At 47.5% G+C, this 17,885-nt stretch overlaps 1 protein-coding gene and 1 pseudogene across 2 annotated transcripts in view; both read right to left on the bottom strand.

The window, feature by feature from the left end:
* SFMBT2 (Scm like with four mbt domains 2) overlaps window positions 1-17,885 on the bottom strand; it is a 222,691-nt gene that overhangs the window by 174,119 nt on the left and 30,687 nt on the right. The window lies entirely within an intron of this gene.
* Window positions 271-449, bottom strand: LOC116594514 (annotated as a pseudogene).

Raw genomic sequence — 17,885 nt, 5'->3', positions numbered from 1 at the left:
CCTCAAACTCCCCATTCGACACTAAGGTCCCAAATGGCCAGAGCTGCTGGCCGAACGTTGAGCCTCATATTTGACTGTACAACATCATAGAACATACATCCTGTGACCTTCGCTTTTTTCTCTTTGTGCAAAGTAACTCAATCAAACTGTTGCTTGTTCTTTTGTCTTTCGAGACACGTGCAGGATCTTCTTGTCCATGGTATGTTCTAAAATGATACAATGCTATGTCTGGGGGCCAAGATTGGGGGGACAGGGAGCTCCTTTTATCCCCACAGGTTCATCTTAAATAGTTAAAAACACTGAATTTGTGAGTGAGGGTATTTTGCAGGCTATAATAAGACACCGCAAATTTTTAAAACAAGCCTTTTAGAACTGCTGGTCTCTTGAAAATACTAAACTGATAAGAACAGATACGACACTCGATCTGAGCCAAAAGGCCAAGAAGCGATGTCTCTTAAACATATTGTACACATATTAACCGATAAACTCAAGCTTATGAAAACAGGATTTGAAAATGAAAAATGGAATCTAGGCCCAATATGACACATTTAAGCACAGAGAAATGCAGAAGTACTAAGTGATTTTTTTCTGCCCCAGATTGGGGTATACCTTAAAAGCACAGTGAAGAGTATTGCTGGTGTACCCCAACTGTGAGAAAGGCAATCATATCGTGGGCCATCAGTCTCTTTAGAAGTTAACAATACAGGGGAGAAGCACATATATTAAATCAAGAGCAAATGCTACAAGGTAGAAATTTAAGATACTTTATCACCTATAGAAAATGCATTTTCACTCCCAAACGGGGGGAAAAAAAAAAAAAAAGTTTGGTTTGGTTTTATGTTTCCAGCACTTTTACATTTTCCTTGAGACATTTGGAAAGATGAAACAGTTACCCTAAAAAAAGTGTTTGTTAGCTAAATGCATTGTAGCAGACACTGTGGTCTGTCCCTGAGGGCCATTTTTCCCCTTATTTCTCTTAGCAAAAGCAGCTTCCACACCTGGGGAGTTTCAGCTATAAAGCTGGGCTCCACAGCTGCGGACCACATCTGCCACCCTCCTTTGCAATGGGGGATGGTGATGTGCTGAATTCTGGCCCACGGAAGGTGAGCAGCAGGTCTGGGACTCTCTCTGTCTTTCTTGCTGGGAACACGAAGGAGACTCGAGTTTCCATCACCCAGTGGTGCTGAGGTCCCCCATCCTGAACCACTCACCCCTGGCCTATTGCCGGAAGGAGGGACAAGCTTCTAAATGACCGTGAGCCACAATATATGGGGGGTCTTTTTGTAACAGACATTTAAGCTGTATCCTGATACATAAACCATGCAATCAAGGACCTCAGATGTGCTATAAAGCCAAAATCCCCAGAGACTAAAAATGGGAAAGAAAAAAAAAAGGGGGGGGGCCCATGAAAATGAGAAGAAAAAATCAATAATAACCCAATCCCTGTGTTTCTAAAAACCATTTAAATCTTCATAATACAGTTGACCCTTGAACAACATAGGGTGTCAAGGCAGGTAATGGGGGGTGACGGGAGTCGAACCTCTGTGCAAAATCCAAATACAACTTCTGACTCCCCCAAACTTACTACTAACAGCCTACGGTTACTGACAACATAAACTGCTGATTAACAAATCCTTCGTATATGTACGTACGTTAAATGTAATCTATAATGTATTCTTAAAGTCATTTAGAGGGGCGCCTGGGTGGCTCAGTGAGTTAAAGCCTCTGCCTTTGGTCCTGGGATCGAGCCCCGCATCGGGCTCTCTGCCCAGTGGGGAGCTGCTTCCCTTCCTCTCTCTCTGCCTGCCTCTCTGCCTACTTGTGATCTCTCTCTCTCTGTCAAATGAATAAATAAAATCTTTTTTTTAAAAAAAGTCATTTAGAAAAGTGTAAGAAAATGTATTTATGGTACTGAACTGTATGTATCAGAAAAAAACAAGAATATGTACGTATAAGCGGACCTGTGCAGTACAAACCCGTCGAGATCAAGGGCCAACTGTACTTTTAGGAAGCCGTATTCATATGCAGGCAAAGTCAACCTATATTCCTCTAAATGTGAAAGAAAACATGCTTTTGATAGAAGAAAGACGAGTTACACTGAGAAGCTGAAAAGGCAAGCGTTTAAAAAAAAAAATTAAATTTAATCTAATATACTGCACTTAAATATTTGTTAAAGAGCTGCTGCCAACTACGCTAATAGAACGTTTCATTGACACTTATTTGCCAGTTGGTTATTTATGTGAATGTCCTTCTGGCAGAAATGCTTTGCAGAAATCCAACCTGGCAGGCCCCAGAAATACATACACTTTACTGAAAGGACCATTAACGGGACTTATAAATCTAAAACTCCATGTACATTAGGGATCTAACATTAATTTTGATGGACTAACAAATTACACATTAGATGTACAGATGAAGAATGAAAAAAATGGTGCTTTATTCAGTTCAAAAAACAAATCTGGGATTCAGTATCACTCCCAATAACATTAAACAAGGTATATAAATCATCCCTTAATCTCTGAAGGGCCATAAAACATTTAAACCAGAAAATAGGCTTTAAATTTTATTTTCTTTGGAGATTTTCGAAGAGTTTTGTTTTGATTCTGTTGGAGGGTGGTGGAAAGTTGGTGTGGGTTGGCAAATTATTTTGCTTTATGACAGTCTCAGAAGATATTCATCATAGAATTTTCTAAGAAATAAGCTGGTCAGATACTAATGACTTCACATAACTGTCTAGCGTGAAAAAAAATCATTAAAGATGATTTTAATGGCAGTAACTCCTTTCTATGGTCCACGATGGGCTTTTGGGGGCTATTAGTCACCATTGTGTAACGACATCAAATGGGCTTTTTAAAAAATCTGCATTGTTTAATCAACAATACTTAAACAGCTCTGTCGGCTGGTCGGAGGCAACCAGAAAAACAATAATTACAAAAACCCTAAAATCATACTTCTCTTCAGTTCTGCAGCACTTCCCTCTGCTTAAATCTCTTCAGAAACAGAAAATTCCCAGTAGCGGAACGTCTGTGAATTCTTGCTCCGTACCCGCAGAACGTTTGAAAAGAGGAAGAGTTGGGCCACATGTTTGGGGCGTTCCTTCCATCCCCAGAGCTGTTGTACGTGACGAGATCCATGCTCACCTTTGACAACTTCTTTTTTAAGAAATGCTTGACACAAATTCTTTTCACAGAAAAGACCACCTCTACAACCCACAGACCATATCTGGCCTGCTCTGAATGCGAGCTCTTGGGTACGTCGTGTTCTCAAACACGGGGACGGACGCTCCACCTGGGCATTTCACCAGCGTCCAGACCTCGGGGTCTGCAAGGGGGGTGACGTGACGATCGCCACGCTGAAGACCCACAGAGGAGACGGTGACAAGAGGGAGCAAAGCAAGCCCCGGACAGCCACGCGAAGACACGGAGGAACCTTAAGTGCAGATCACTGGACAAGGAACCAGGTGGGAAAGGCCACCTAGCGTACGGTTCCAGCTATCGGACGTTCTGGAAAAGGGAAGACCGTGGAGACAGTCGGCAGAGCAGCGGTGACCAGGGCTTGGAGAGGGGGTTGGGGAGGAATGAGTATGTGCAGCGGAGAGGGTTTTCTGAGCAGTAAAACTGCGTCATGGGATGCTCTAGATTACAGTATCCTTGCCACGAGGGAGCTGTCCGACAGAAGGTACCGCCCCCTCCCCCCGACAATGAACCTCAGTGCCAGCTGCAGACTTTCCATGAAGACGCAGGTTCATCCATGTTACCACGAGTGGGGAGACACTCGTGCTGGGGGAGGCTGTCCGTGTGCTGGGACAGGGAGTGGGTCGAACCCTGTTACTTTCCCCACAATTTTGCTGTAAACCTAAAAACTGCTCTTAAAAAATAAAGTCAGTTTTTTTCTTAAAGCACCAGACACTCAAGATCCTCAGGCCAGGGTCTCCTGAGCCCTCCCCACCTCTCCGATCCCCAGCTTTCCCCCGGCTCTGACATCTCAAGAATCTAGAAGGTAGGACCCTCCCTCCCCACCATAAACCCCTCCTGGAAACTGGAACAGCAGAGAGACTCTTCCCCAACCTCAGAGAGGTCAAGATGAAAATAACCAACACAAAATGCCACTCCATCCATAAACGCAGCAGCTGCCCAGCTTCTGGACATCTGATGAAGTCCTTGGCACCGTTCCCAGGGTCCAATCCCCACCTCCCGGCTCTGGTGTGGTTCCAGGACCGCCACCCAGGACGCACAGCAGGCAGAACCAATGACAGGCTAAGGCCACAGGACACCATCTGGGTGCTCGCCGGCTTCAGGTCTGCCCTTTGTATACACCTCTGCTTTCCCCAGACCCTTAGGCGGCATCACCGGACGGCCACCCTGCTCTTCACCAATCTAAGACACGGTGTTTCAAAGACCAGCTGCTGTCAAAGCAGAAGTCACCCAGCTTCTAGGATGCCTCTCTGGGAAAGCACTTCTCAAAGAGGAAGAAGGCTCAGAAGACCTCTCATGGGTACATCCCAAAAGGAAACGTACCACTCAGTACAGGACCCTCGAGCCCAGGCCTGACTGCTAGGACACACACACGGCCCCATCCAAGCTCCCTTCACTCAAGTCACCCATTCGGGGCCCCAGAAGCATCACTTATGGCTCCCTCCTCCTGCCTCAGTGGGTCTATCCTGTCGGTGGGTCAGGCCAGCCCTGACCTTGACCTGCTATATGTCCCAGTCCGGCATCCAATCTTGCTGTAGGTTCTAGATCTGTCTTCCACAGGGCCCATGCTAGTGCCCAGAGTCTTGCTTTGCTCTGGCCAGTCCCAGGCCCCAGGCCTGGACCCGTGACCAGGACTTCCCACGTGGAGTCTCCGTCCACCGCGTCTCAAGAGAGAGCGGAGCGGTCACAAGCCCACCCCACCTCAGAACCCACCCAGTCGCACAGCAGGTCAGCCTGATTCTCGATCGTGACAGCTGCCCCCGGCAGGGGTCCCCAGCCCATGCTCCGTCTGAGCACGGGCCCGGGCCCCTCGCTCCTTCCCCAGGCGACTCTGTCAGCCACCAACGAGCTCACCTCCCGACGTCTCAAAACACAAAACTCATTAAAAGGGATGGTGTGTGCAGCAGGTCGATGCCCCGAGGCTGTGCTGTCTTAGGGCTGCCCCGTGTTTCGGGGAGACAGACTAAGGGCTGTTTTATAGGGGGGCTCGGCGCTCGTAGAAGAGGTCTAATCTCCTTACAATAATGACACATTCGACTCAGAAAGCACCTGTCCATCAGAGAGAAGCACCTCTTTGCTCCTTATTTTCCCCCACACTGCATCCCTCTGTAGCCACCCGCTTACTAGATACAAAATAAATGTAAGACCTGCCTGAGCACTGAGAGTCCTATAAATCAGTGACTCGGCTTTCCCGAATGAGAGCGGACACTTTGCTGTATATCGACCCACCATCTCTGGAACCAAGTGGACGGGCCACTTGCTCTGCGGTAAGTGGCATTAGCTAGTCCTTGCTGCCTAGTGGGCGAGATGCCCCCTCTCCCCAGATCTTCTCCCTTCTCCCTTGCGATCGGGCTGTCGGGCACCACTTATCTGCAAACCAAGTGTGTATGACCATGGCCCTCCTCCCTGCTTCGAGCCACTCTTCCAGGACGCGCCAGGCTTCCACGCGACAAGCGCAGTAAGGTTCAAAAGGCTCTTTAGTAAATAATATGCACCCACTGCTCCCGATCAGCTTGTGTTGGTGGCTGCCCTTATTTTGTTTCAATTAGGGCGGAACCTTTGCTCTGAACAAATGTGAGCTTTACCTGCGTGTGAGGCTTTTAAAAAAATAAAAGGGATGGGGCGCCTGGGAGGCTCAGTCGTTAAGCCTCTGCCTTCGGCTCAGGTCATGATCCCGGCGTCCTGAGATGGAGCCCCGCGTCGGGATCCCGGCTCAGTGGGGAGCCTGCTTCCCCTTCTCTCTCTCCCCCTGCTTATATTCCCTCTCTCGCTGTGTGTCTCTCAGATAAATAAATAAAACATTCAAAAAAATGTTTTAAAGGGTGTTAGGATGGTGTGGAACAGGAAAACCATGGAGAGAGCAAACAGATCAGTGCTGGGCTGGGGTCGGAGGGGACGGAAGGGGAGGAGGGATGGACAGAGGAAGCACGGGGAATTTTTAGGGCAGTGAAACTACTCTGTGTGACACTGTAATGTCACTGTACACCTGTCCAAACCCACGAGCTGTGCACCCCCGAATGTCAACTATGCACGCAGTCACGCTGGGGAGTCTGTGTAGGTTTGCCGACTGCAACAAAGGGACCCCTCGGTGAGGGGTTGATAGTGGGTGAGGCTGTGCATATGTGGGGGCAGAACATACACGAGAAATCTCTGTACTTTCAATTCTACCATGAACCTACAACTGCCCTAAAAAGTAGTCTTTAAAATCATTAATCCATAAATAAAACTTAAAAGTGAAAAAAACACCATCCGTAGCCAGAGGATGAAGGAAGATTAGACATTATTTCTAGATTCCCTCCTGAGTTCATACAATTCCCATTTAATAGACAAAATGATCCTAGAAGACAGCTATCATTACCCTGCACGGGAATCATGAATGGCACAAAGTTTAGAAATGAGGGAGCTTGTCCAAGGTTCGTACGTTTAATTAGGATCTAGAAGACACACTTCTTCTGATTACAAAATGTTCAGAAGGCCTCACTTCTGCTATCAAATGGATGAGACTGTATCCACAAATAATTACAATGCCAGGCAAAAATAACTTTGAACAGAGGCATGACCAAAATTCCCCGAAATGATAGGAAAAAAGCAATTCCTCATCGTCATCTGGGGCCCTGAGCAGCTCGGTGGGGGCTCCCAGCCCCGTGAGGCCTCTCAGCACCTACAAGATGCAAGAGCTTCCTCACGGGACACCCCCTCTGTCCCGCCTAGGAAGGGGGACCGTCAGAGCCTCTTGCATTTAAGCCAAGGAAAAGAAGGAATAAAGTGAGGCTGAGCATCCTTCCCACCTCACCGTCGGCTTCCAGAGAGCTTCTGTTACCTGCCCTCGACCTCGGGGCTGACAGCAGCAGTGCGTGAGAAAAAGTCAGGTGTTAATCAGCCATTCTGCAGGTACGGAGTGGGGTGCAAACAGGTTAAGTGACTTTATTCCAAGATTACGACCAGGGACCAGCAAGAGGCAAAACTGAGCCACCCCCAGACCGTGACTCGGGCCAATCCTAGCCCCACTCCGGGAGGCCAGAAAACCACTCTTCCCCGTACAGGAGCCAGCTCCAAACACACTCACTGATTTCATTTAAATACCAGCAGGTCACAGGGCAGAGAGACCTCTGCCTTCAGCCTCTGGCAGACCGCTGTCGATGTCAGGGGTCAGACTTCTGTTACCCATCAGGTCAACCTGCAGCTCTTGTAAATTTCCACTGCAGGCCACCCATTAAAAGCCAAACCTTTACAAATGTTTAGCGTAAGAAAGATAAATGTTGAAAATGTGGGGGGGGAAAAAGTGCTGTCTCAGAGAAGTTCCCACTCAGACAAGAAGAAAGATCCTACCCAAGTTTCCAGAGATCAGAATTACCTTCCAAAGCATCTTAGCAAGACAAGAGTGAGACCTTGAAGAATCAATGGCCAGAGCAGAAAATACCAATGAAGAAATACGTACACTAGCAGCTGTCATGTAAAAACATCCATTTCCGTGGGTGCATGGGAGGCTCAGTCGGTTGAACATCTGACTCCTGGTTTCAGCTCAGGTCGTGATCTCAGGGGTCGTGAGATCAAGCCCCGCATCCCAGCTCCACATTCAAGCAGGGCGTCTGACTGAAGATTCTCTCCCTTTGCCCCTCCTCCCATTCACACTCGCTTGTGCACGCTCATTTGTGCTCTCTCTCAAATTATTTTTTTTTTATTTTATTTGACAGAGAGAGATCACAAGTAGACAGAGAGGCAGGCAGAGGGGGGGGGGGAAGCAGGCTCCCTGCTGAGCAGAGAGCCCAACGCGGGACTCGATCCCAGCACCCTGAGATCATGACCTGAGCCGAAGGCAATGGCCTAACCCACTGAGCCACCCAGGTGCCCCACAAATTATTTTTTTTTAATTCGTTTCCAGGGTGCCTGCGTGGCTCAGTGGGTTAAGCCACTGCCTTCGGCTCAGGTCATGATCTCAGGGTCCTGGGACTGAGTTCCCCATCGGGGGTCTCTGCTCAGCAGGGAGCCTGCTTCTCCTCCCCCCCCCCCCGCCTGCCTCTCTGCCTGCTTGTGATCTCTGTCAAATAAATAAATAAAATCTTTAAAAATAAAAATTTGTTTCCAAAAGTAAGCCCATCATCTGAGTACATTCTATTGGCCAAAAGTTGACTATATTACAAATGAAATTCATGTAAAATGCTAAATACTAACCATATCATATATTCCCACCAAAAAAGCCACTGGGCGTTGGGGCACCTGGGTGCCTCAGGGGGTTAAAGCATCTGCCTTCGGCTCAGGTCATGATCCCAGGGTCCTGGGATCGAGCCCCGCTTCGGGTTCCCTGCTCAGCAGGGGACCTGCTTCCTTCTCTCTCTCTCTCTCTCTCTCTCTCTCTCTGCCTGCCTGCTCGTGATCTGTCTCTGTCAAATAAATACATTTAAAAAAAATCTTAAAAAAAAAAAAGCCACTGGGCGCATAGTAGAACCTCAATAAATAATCCTTGGTAGACTGTTTCCATTCCTACAGCAATAGTAATGAACAGCTGCCGGCAGCCACGAGAGGGCTCCCCCCCTTCAACCCAAGGTCCTCTCTCCACCAGCTCCTAGGGTTCCCATCAGCGAAGAACCCTGGAGCAAGACTTGCCAGGAGTCCGTGACTGGGATGTCAGTTCTATGAAAGCCCAGCTACGAGACGTCCTTTCAAAGCCGTGAAACACCTCTCAACACCTAAATTACGAGTCTGAGGTGGGCATGCACGGACGTTCAGAACACGCACACCTTCCAGATTATAAAGCCCACATATCCGCCCAGGAGAGCAGGAGGGACAACTCTGCTCTCCAAAATGGACTTTCATCTGACACGAGTGTTACGCTTTATTGCTCACATCCCCCCTCCAAATGATTCTGAAAATCTACACTCGCCAGTCCTGGATTTTCGATGGGGCATTCTAAAATCCTTCATTCATTCAGATGGTTGCAAAGGATGTCATTTCCCATGAGTGCACATATGACATTTCGGAAAAAAACTGCCGCATCGTTCACATAACTACATCCGGGAAAATGATCGGGCCCCTCCGCCGCGCACTTTGAAATGCACGGGAGCGAGCGCTGCCTTAACCATCTGTGCGGCGCTCCCTTCCCCCGCAGGCCAGACCCATCCCACACCCTCCAACTACAATCCCACAAACCAGCTTTTCACTCCCAACTGTTTTTCCGCTCGTCCTACCATACTTCCTGCAACAAAAAGAAAATGTAATATGGAATTTAAAACTTTTTAAAATGCCTCCAACCATAAGCTAAAAAAAAAAAAAAAAAAAAAAAAAATTCTTTAGGCTCCGAGTATTAAAATTCTTTTTTGGTCCCGATCAAAACTTAAGTAACGTCACAAAGTTTGACAATTAAGCTTAAAAGCATAAAACCGTAATGTGGTATGTCAAGTGAAGGAGGCTTTGCGTAAAACATGGATATTTTGAGGGGTGCCTGCGGGGCTCAGTGGGTTAAAGCCTCTGCCTTCAGCTCAGGTCATGATCTCAGGGTCCTGGGATCGAGCCCCGCATCGGGCTCTCTGCTCAGTGGGGAGCCTGCTTCCCCATCTCTCTCTGCCTGCCTCTCTGCTACTTGTGATCTCTCTCTCTGTCAAATAAATAAATAAAATATTTAAAAAAAAAAAACCCACGGATATTTTGAGTTCGGGGTCCCAAAAACGAGGCAAAAGATGACATTCTTCTCTAAAGCAGAAGGCAGGCTGGCGGGGGCAGCAGGAGAATTACCTGTTGGTGTCTTCTCAGGCAGATGGGTTTCCGGAACGTGTGGTTCCGGAAACTGAGTCCTGAGATGCAAGCCAGGCCAAGAGGGCCAGGTCATGGGGGCCGTGAGAGACCCGCTGTGGAAGCCTTGATTCAGGGCCACTCCCCTACTCCAGACTGAAAAGAACCCAGCAAGGGCACAAACGTGGGCCCCCCTGCCACATCTGTGGGAACGTCCTCAAGTTATTCATCAAACGCGCTGCGAGATAAAAAGGCTGTCCCATCCTCCTCCGCTGGCAAATAGATCTTCATCAGAACAGAATCGGCAAGTATGTAAAAAGCTATGGTTTACGTACGAGTGCAAGTAGGCAAAATGCCGAAGATTAATAAATTTAATTATGATGGTGTGTCTGGCTGTTGATGGGCTAGCAATGTTTGGATAAGTAATAAATTAGAGATTTCCATAGTTCATAAATCATTACATATTTACTCCATAAAAGTTATTTTCCTTGTCCTTTTCTCAGCAAAAAGCATTAAGTATCTAGTTAAAAAAAAATCAAGATTTTTCACATAATTTGTATTCTAGTCACAGCAATCCTCTAAGGGAATAAAAAATAAAATATAATTATATTCACTCTATACAATTTTAATATTCTCCATCAAAACAAGGCAAATCAAAATACAAAAATCAAAATTGCGAGGTTTTTTTTTTAAATTTTATTTATTTAGAGCGAGCGAGAGAGAGCACAAGCAAGGGAGCAGGGACTGACGGAAGGGGGAAGCAGACTCCCCACCGAGCAGAGAGCCTGATACGGGACTCGATCCCACCACCCTGGGATCATGACCTGAGCCAAAGGCAGACGCTTAGCATCCCACCAATTATTTTATTATAGCTTTTCAAAACAAGCTATTTTCCCTGTAAATATTCCAAATCACCTACTGAAACTAATAGGAAAATTACAAATTATAATTAGTATCAAAATTTTTATCTAAAATATTTAAATAAAATTTAGTATTTTATCTACTTTTTATAAACATAACCTTCATTAAATGTCTTTCTAAAAACTATCCACCATTCTAGCATCCAACGACCTTCCAGCTGTTGATGTAAAAAATCACTGTACGTGTCTAGAGCTAAACACACAGGTGTGAGATGAGCATGAATTTATACTGTAAAATATTTTCATTTCATAAGCAAACTTAAATTTAGTATTGTTTACTATCCCTCAGCCAACGTACAGCATGTCACGAACTCTGCACCGATTACTGACTGCCTCTGGAAACACACCATGGGACACCAAGAAAGCAACAAAACAACAAAAACGGAGGACACTCAGAACTACTCAAGAGGGAAACTTTATAAGCAGAAAGTCTCCGTCTGTGCTCCCCGCAAGGTCGATCCTCAGTAACATGTAGCATTATTAACACACACATCACCTCTTCGGGGCAATGCCATGACCCACGAAATCCACAGCCATCAGACACAGGCCTTATCTCCATGGGCTTAAGAGATAACGCAGATTCACTTCCCTTGTGCCCGACCAGCGTTTGTCCCAGAGACAACGCTCAGAATGAGGCCTCATTCTGAGCGTTCTCTGGGCCCACACTGAGTCCAAGACCCCCGGGGGGCTAAGAAGGTCCGGAGACTCGCTGAGTTTCTAGAAGGCGATCCCAGCCAGACGCCCCTCTCGTCCTGGTCTAAGTACGATGCGAACATCAAAGACCCCTGCTGTGCTCACATTCACGAGTGGCCCTTCGCAGAGCGGAAGACAGGCTATAAAACGAAGACACAAGCCCTCAAAGCAGCTGAAGCCATGGTCAAGTCACATCACCTATGTCTTCAACGCATCACGGAAGCCAGCATCCAGAAGGCTAGCTGCATGAGCCACGTGGCTGGTCAGCAAGCCTGGAGGTGGGGGGCGGGCACCCTCAGAGAGCCCCACACAGCTGTGTGTGTCAGGCGGGGAGGAGGGGTTCCTGTCAACCTCTCGGATAAATGCAGAAGGCATGGTCCTAGAACAGAGTGCATGGTCCTGCAACAAAGGCATGACCTTGGAAACTTGAGCCTTAATGGGGGGTGGGGAGGGGGAACTTAACAAGCAGCCATAGGAAGGCACAGTCTTGCTCAGGAGCCCAGGGCAGGAGAAGGGGTGGGAGCAGCTCACCGGTGCAGTGGGCTAGAGGACAGTCAGAGGCATGATGGAGGGGACAGACGGTGTTGGGGCTCCTGGTTCTGGGTGGGAAAACACAGGCAGGTCAGGCTGTGAACAGTCAGAGGTCCGAGGAGGGCCATCTGCTCCAAGGTGCCTGGAAGCTTCTTAGAGGAGCTGCAGCAGGGTCCCAAGGGGATTCAAGGGCCCGCCGGGGCAGAGACTGGAGTGGTGTGGGAGGCCAGCACTACCGGGGCCCGTCAGGAGCAATCTGGGGCTGGGACCTTCAATGGGGGCAGGCGGACAGAGAAGGCAGGCCCTGGTGAGGAGCTGAAGGACCCACAGGAGGCCACGGAGACCCACAGAGCGAACCGCCTCCAGCCCGGAGTCAGACCGGGCCTGACCCCCAGGAGATGCTGCCGGATTAAGCAGCAGGAGAAAGGAAACGCTTTTACGACAAACACCAAAAGGGAAAATCTTACCGTGCCGCTTTGAGCTTACAGTTTTCACGGAGTGCAGAAACACCCAAATAGCATCTGATAGAATTTACATAACTTTACATAATCTCATGATTACCACTTGGCAAGGAAGCTCCAGACCGAATCTCTTCCATTTATTTGCCTCCAAAAATGACGAGATGGAAAACATGCTGGACAAGGAGCGTTCTATCCTCTTCTTAAAAACCCCAAGAAGCCAATTCTGCAACTTTCCTTGGTCATACGGTTCCAATATTTCAAGTCTAAAGATTCGAAAGTCTTATTGACACAACTGAATCAATAAACAAATATTTACTGACCCCCCGGCTACTTTCAAAGCATGGATTTCAGAAGGTGGGGGAGGGAATCGCCCTTACCTTCAAATCTACTTCAAGCTGTCGGGCCTGGGGACAGATTCACCCTTGCCAAGCCCCATTTTTCAAAAAGTTGCCAAAGGTCTTCTTAGGGTTAAATTCAGTTAGCAGGGACACAGCAGGGACATAGCAAAAATACCGTGGGGGTGAAACCGTTTCTAACTGAGGAGCCGTGATGCCAACAGGACAAAATTCACGATGGACTCGTTCACTGGGCAAGACAGTGACTAAGGGGACATGCAGGACATAGTGAGTTTCAGAAAACAACTACGAACACTGAGCAGGGATCAGAGGAGAAGAGACCCGAGTTTTTCTGATAAATAGTTGTTCACCACTGCCTGTACAAGGTTTTTGATTGAAATGAGGACCATTTCATCTGCCTTATCTTTTTGTATGTTTTATTTTTTTTTTGGTCTTTGTTTCGTTTTTCCTTCCATAGGCTAAAAACAAAGCAAAACAAACACACACACACACACACACACACACACACACACACAGTTTCGTAGGTGCACAAACACACAGTTTCGTAGGCGTCTACTCAGCGAGCCCATTTAGTTCAGAGCCCTCTTATAAACCTCACTCAGCGCTCTCTGGATTCTTAACATTCAGAACGTTTCTGAGCGGAAGGAAAACTCGGCGATCGCACGGACCAGCGTATTATAAGCTGGAGCTTCGACATGAGGTCACGCGCTCAGAGAAGGCACAGGACACACGGGGCTCTCCTGGTCCACGCCCAACACTCCGATACCGCCAGGACCCAAGCAAACAAGAACCAACATACAAGGGACAGAAGATGACCTGGAGGGCAAGCAGATGACCACCTGGACGGACAGGAGCTCCACGACACTTGGGACAGCGATGCAAACGGTGGTACTGTGTCAGTTCCAACCCTATTGCTAAAATGTCACTTACATAATAAACTAAGTAATAAATACAACATGATCAACTTCAACCTCTTAGAGTCCACAGTTAAACAACCGGAAGGTCTGTCTGTCCCATGACTTCCCAGTCCTGTGCATCACCTGCCCCCAGCTCTTAATTTATAATCAACTACGGTAAAAACAAAATCCCCCAGAACAGTCCCGAGACCAGGCTCCAGAACCTGGAAGCACCCACCCGCGTAACATAAGGCCCTGTTCACACTTGCTTCTAACACTTCATGAATAAACATCCCTTTATTCAAATAAGTTATATATTAACTAACTCCCGGTAATTTCGATTCAACTTGGGATGGTAAACAGAGTCATTCTGGCAAGACTGCGGAGTTTGCAATTCAAATTACAGAAATTTTAATAATGGGGAAAATAAAAATTAGTGGCGTGATTCCTAAGGCACCGTAATTCCAACACTTTTTAACAGCGACAGTCAGAAGCGCGCATAAATATTTCTCCATTGGTAGGGTGAGGGGTTTTATCTGGATGGGCATCATCACACAGACTTTCCTGCAGTCCTACAGGAGCATCCCGTCAGGGGACACGGCAGGCACCGGCGTGAGCTCCAGACTCTCGGGCCCCGGACACTGAGAGGCAGCAATGCTCGTTCTCAGTAAATAACAGAGAAACAGTCACCGGATTAAATGATTTCCGTACATTATCACCATAAACAATAATTATTTGGCAGTTGCCCTTTGCGGGCTTTGCATGTGCTTATGAATAAATCAAGCCTTATTAATTTACTAAGCCAAAGCGTTTTACCTCTCGCTCCCCTAATAAGAACTCTAATCCCCTGGTGCACTTACCGATGCTTTAATGTAGTACGTCTCTTAATACTTCTAATATGAAAGATTAGCGCCAATGAGCTCATGGGCAGGAACACGGCTCTTTGGACGGCCCGTCGGCCAGTCTGCCCAGGTCTCTCTGCACACGTTCTCTCTAACAGAGTTCTCGCCGGCTGACCGGAATCACCCCTTAATGAAACAGGGGAGCTGCCACTGGCCTGTTTCCTTCTGCGTAACACTGAGCGGAAGAATGACGGCTCGCATTAAATCAAACGTTAAATTCATCGCAAACAGCAAGGCAAGAAAATACGGGACCACGAAGGATGCTACGTGGTTGGTAAAGCTATCATCTCGGGTCACAGAATGACTGTCCTGGCGCAGTGGCTCCAAAAGATGCTTAAGACGACTTGGGACGATCCCAAATGTCCTCCGAGGTCTTGGGTGCTACGATCCCAGTCCCCGCAGGAGAGGGGGCCCTCTGCTTCCTCCCACTGGCGGGCAAGATCACCCCACACCCTCAGCCCCTGGCCCCGCCGCCCGTACTTTGAAGCCGTCATGCTTGCACTGACTGCGGCGGCCACGCTTCCGCGGACTCTGGCTCCGGGAAGGACCACTCTTAGTTCTCTGGGCTCCAACAGGGAACCAGAGTCAACGACTCTCGAGATTCTTTATCGAGGGAAATTCTATCAGCTGCAGGTGATGACGGACCCCAGGCACTCCCAGTAATTTCCCAGCCTCGTGTGTCCCCCGATGCACTGAAACCTGATCGCCCCAACAGTAACACGGACACTTCTGTGCTTCGTACAGACTCCTGGGCTGGGCTGCCACAGATCCTAGTTCCGAAACCGACTCCACGCTTCATGTATACGTGAGGAAACGAGCAGCCCTTGCTCCTCCTTTCCTTTGCAAGGACCCTAAACCCAGGCATGTCGGACTGGAAAGCTCTTTGGACGTACGACAGGCTCATTTCAAAGATGAGGAAATGGAGAGGAAACCCACCTCGCCAGCAAGGTGAATGGCAGGGGCCAGATAAGAACCAGATCCCTGGCTCCAGCCGCGATGTTTCTGCCTTTACAACGACCCCCTGCTCCCTGAGATCGGTAAGAAAGTCCACCACCGTGGAGAATCCCAAAGAAAAAGCATTATGTGTCGTGGACTTCACCTTGTGTTAATATCCTGTGATGCCTTTCAAGTTTAATCACGACAAAGACTGACCGGGTACAGATGCAGAATTTCCAAGGATATTAGCTCTCTAAGACAGAAAACCACACAAACAAGAATCCTTGTTCAAAAATAGATTCCCTGATTCCCTGCGGAACCACCGTTGCCTCTGGCTACAAAGCAATAATTATCCTGTACTACAGCGATCAATAAAACCTTTTGCCCCCACGAACCTGCTATTTCCTGACTTTGTTCTCTGCACTAAAGATTTCCAAGTCATATTGATTACTACTAAATTTTTTTCAAGTTCTTTAAAACTGGCAATAAAGAAATTCTCAAATTAGCTTAACTTGTTATTGTTGGAGCGGGCTTCAAATCTTTCCATCACGTTAATGCTTCCCCCTTTTACAGGGTGTTCCTGTTTTTCATGGAGAATTTGTCATTTTAAGTGTGTCTCTGTCTTGCCTAATAGCGCAAAGTCAGTAGGATACAAATTTGATGTTGCTTCTGGAACTGTGACTGCTGCCACATTTTTCATCCAAGCGAGAAAGAAGAATTGATTAATAAACTATGCCCTCTCTCTCAAGCAACAGCATGGATTTCTACAAAAGGAACCCATTAGCTCTGAGAGTGTTAAAATTCAGCACTCTGGAACTTGCCTCTAAAACAATTCACTAGAGAATCTATTATAAGGGAAACCATCGTGCACCCCTTCCAAGGGCATTTAGCTAACGTGTCAAACCTGGAGAGTGAGTCATGAATGAGATAAGCACGGACAGCAAGAAGGCAGGGAGGCACCCCGAGAACCCGCCCGAGGGGGGCATGGGCATGGCTGTGTGGCCATCAGTCGTGTTTGGAGCTGGGCAAGTGGGAATATCTCTCGTTCTCCGAGTAGCAAGGATATACTCCCAATATTCCATCAGCACAAACCATCCATCCAGACCGGTTTGCTTCATGAGAGGACAGAGCAGGGAAATTAAATAACCATATGTTACACTGTATCTTCTCACCTCCATGGCTGTTTTCACTCAAAGCAAAAGGAGTATTACTCAGTCTTAAAAAAGGAAGGAAACTGTATCTGCACAACTCACAAAAATTAACACGAAATGAACTAAAGACCTCAATGTAAGAGCAGAAACCATAAAACACCTAGAAGAAAACACAGGGAAAAAGGTCCTAGCCATCAGTCTTGGGGGTGATTTTTTGGGATATGAGACTTAAAGCACAAACGATAAAATAAAAAATAAATAAATAAGCGAGACTACAAGCTAAAAAGCCTTCTGCACAGCAAAGGAAACCACTGATAAAATGAAAAGACAACCTATAGAATGGGAAAAAATATTTGCAACCATGGATCTGATAAGGAGTTTATCCAAAATATTAACTCATACAATTCAACAGCTTAAAAAAAATCCAATTTAAAAATGGGCAGAAGAGGTGGCTGGGTAGGGTGGCTCAGTCAGTTAAGAGTCTGCCTTCAGCTCAGGTCACGATCTGGGGGTCCCAGGCTCCCTGCTCAGCGGGGAGTCTGCTTCTCCCTCTGCCTCTGCCCCTCTCCTCCACTCGTGCTCACACTCTCTCTCTTTCTCTCAAATAAATAAAGTCTTTATTTAAAAAAAAAAAAAGGGCAGAAGCTTCACCCATTTCATTTCATGTATTTGGTGAAGGCGAGTGAGAGACTCAGGTTCCCAGTTATGGAATGAATAAATCACGGGGATGGATGATACCACGTGCAGAATACGGCTGACGATACCGTAACGCCGTGTAAGGGCTCGGCTAGGAGCTCTACTCCTGTGGGGACAGCACGAGACGCAGAGACGCTGAATCACTGGGTTGTGTACCTGAGACTAACGTAACGTGTGTCAAGGATACTTCAATAAACAGAGAAAGGAAAACTGAGAAGCAGCTCCCAACAGACACTTTTCCGAAGAGCACACATGGGTACCTCTCCACATCACTGACCATCAGGGAAATTGCAAATCAAAACCCCCCGCAGGTCTCACCTCACCCCTGCGGAATGGCTGCCCTCAGACAGACAAGGGACAACATGCTGGCGAGGGTGTGGACAACAGGGAGCCCCATGCTCTGCTGGTGGACGTGCCTGTCAG

This window comes from Mustela erminea, chromosome 6 (genome assembly GCF_009829155.1).
Source record: "Mustela erminea isolate mMusErm1 chromosome 6, mMusErm1.Pri, whole genome shotgun sequence".
NCBI lineage: Eukaryota > Metazoa > Chordata > Mammalia > Carnivora > Mustelidae > Mustela > Mustela erminea.
This window is presented reverse-complemented; position numbering and strand designations above follow the sequence as displayed.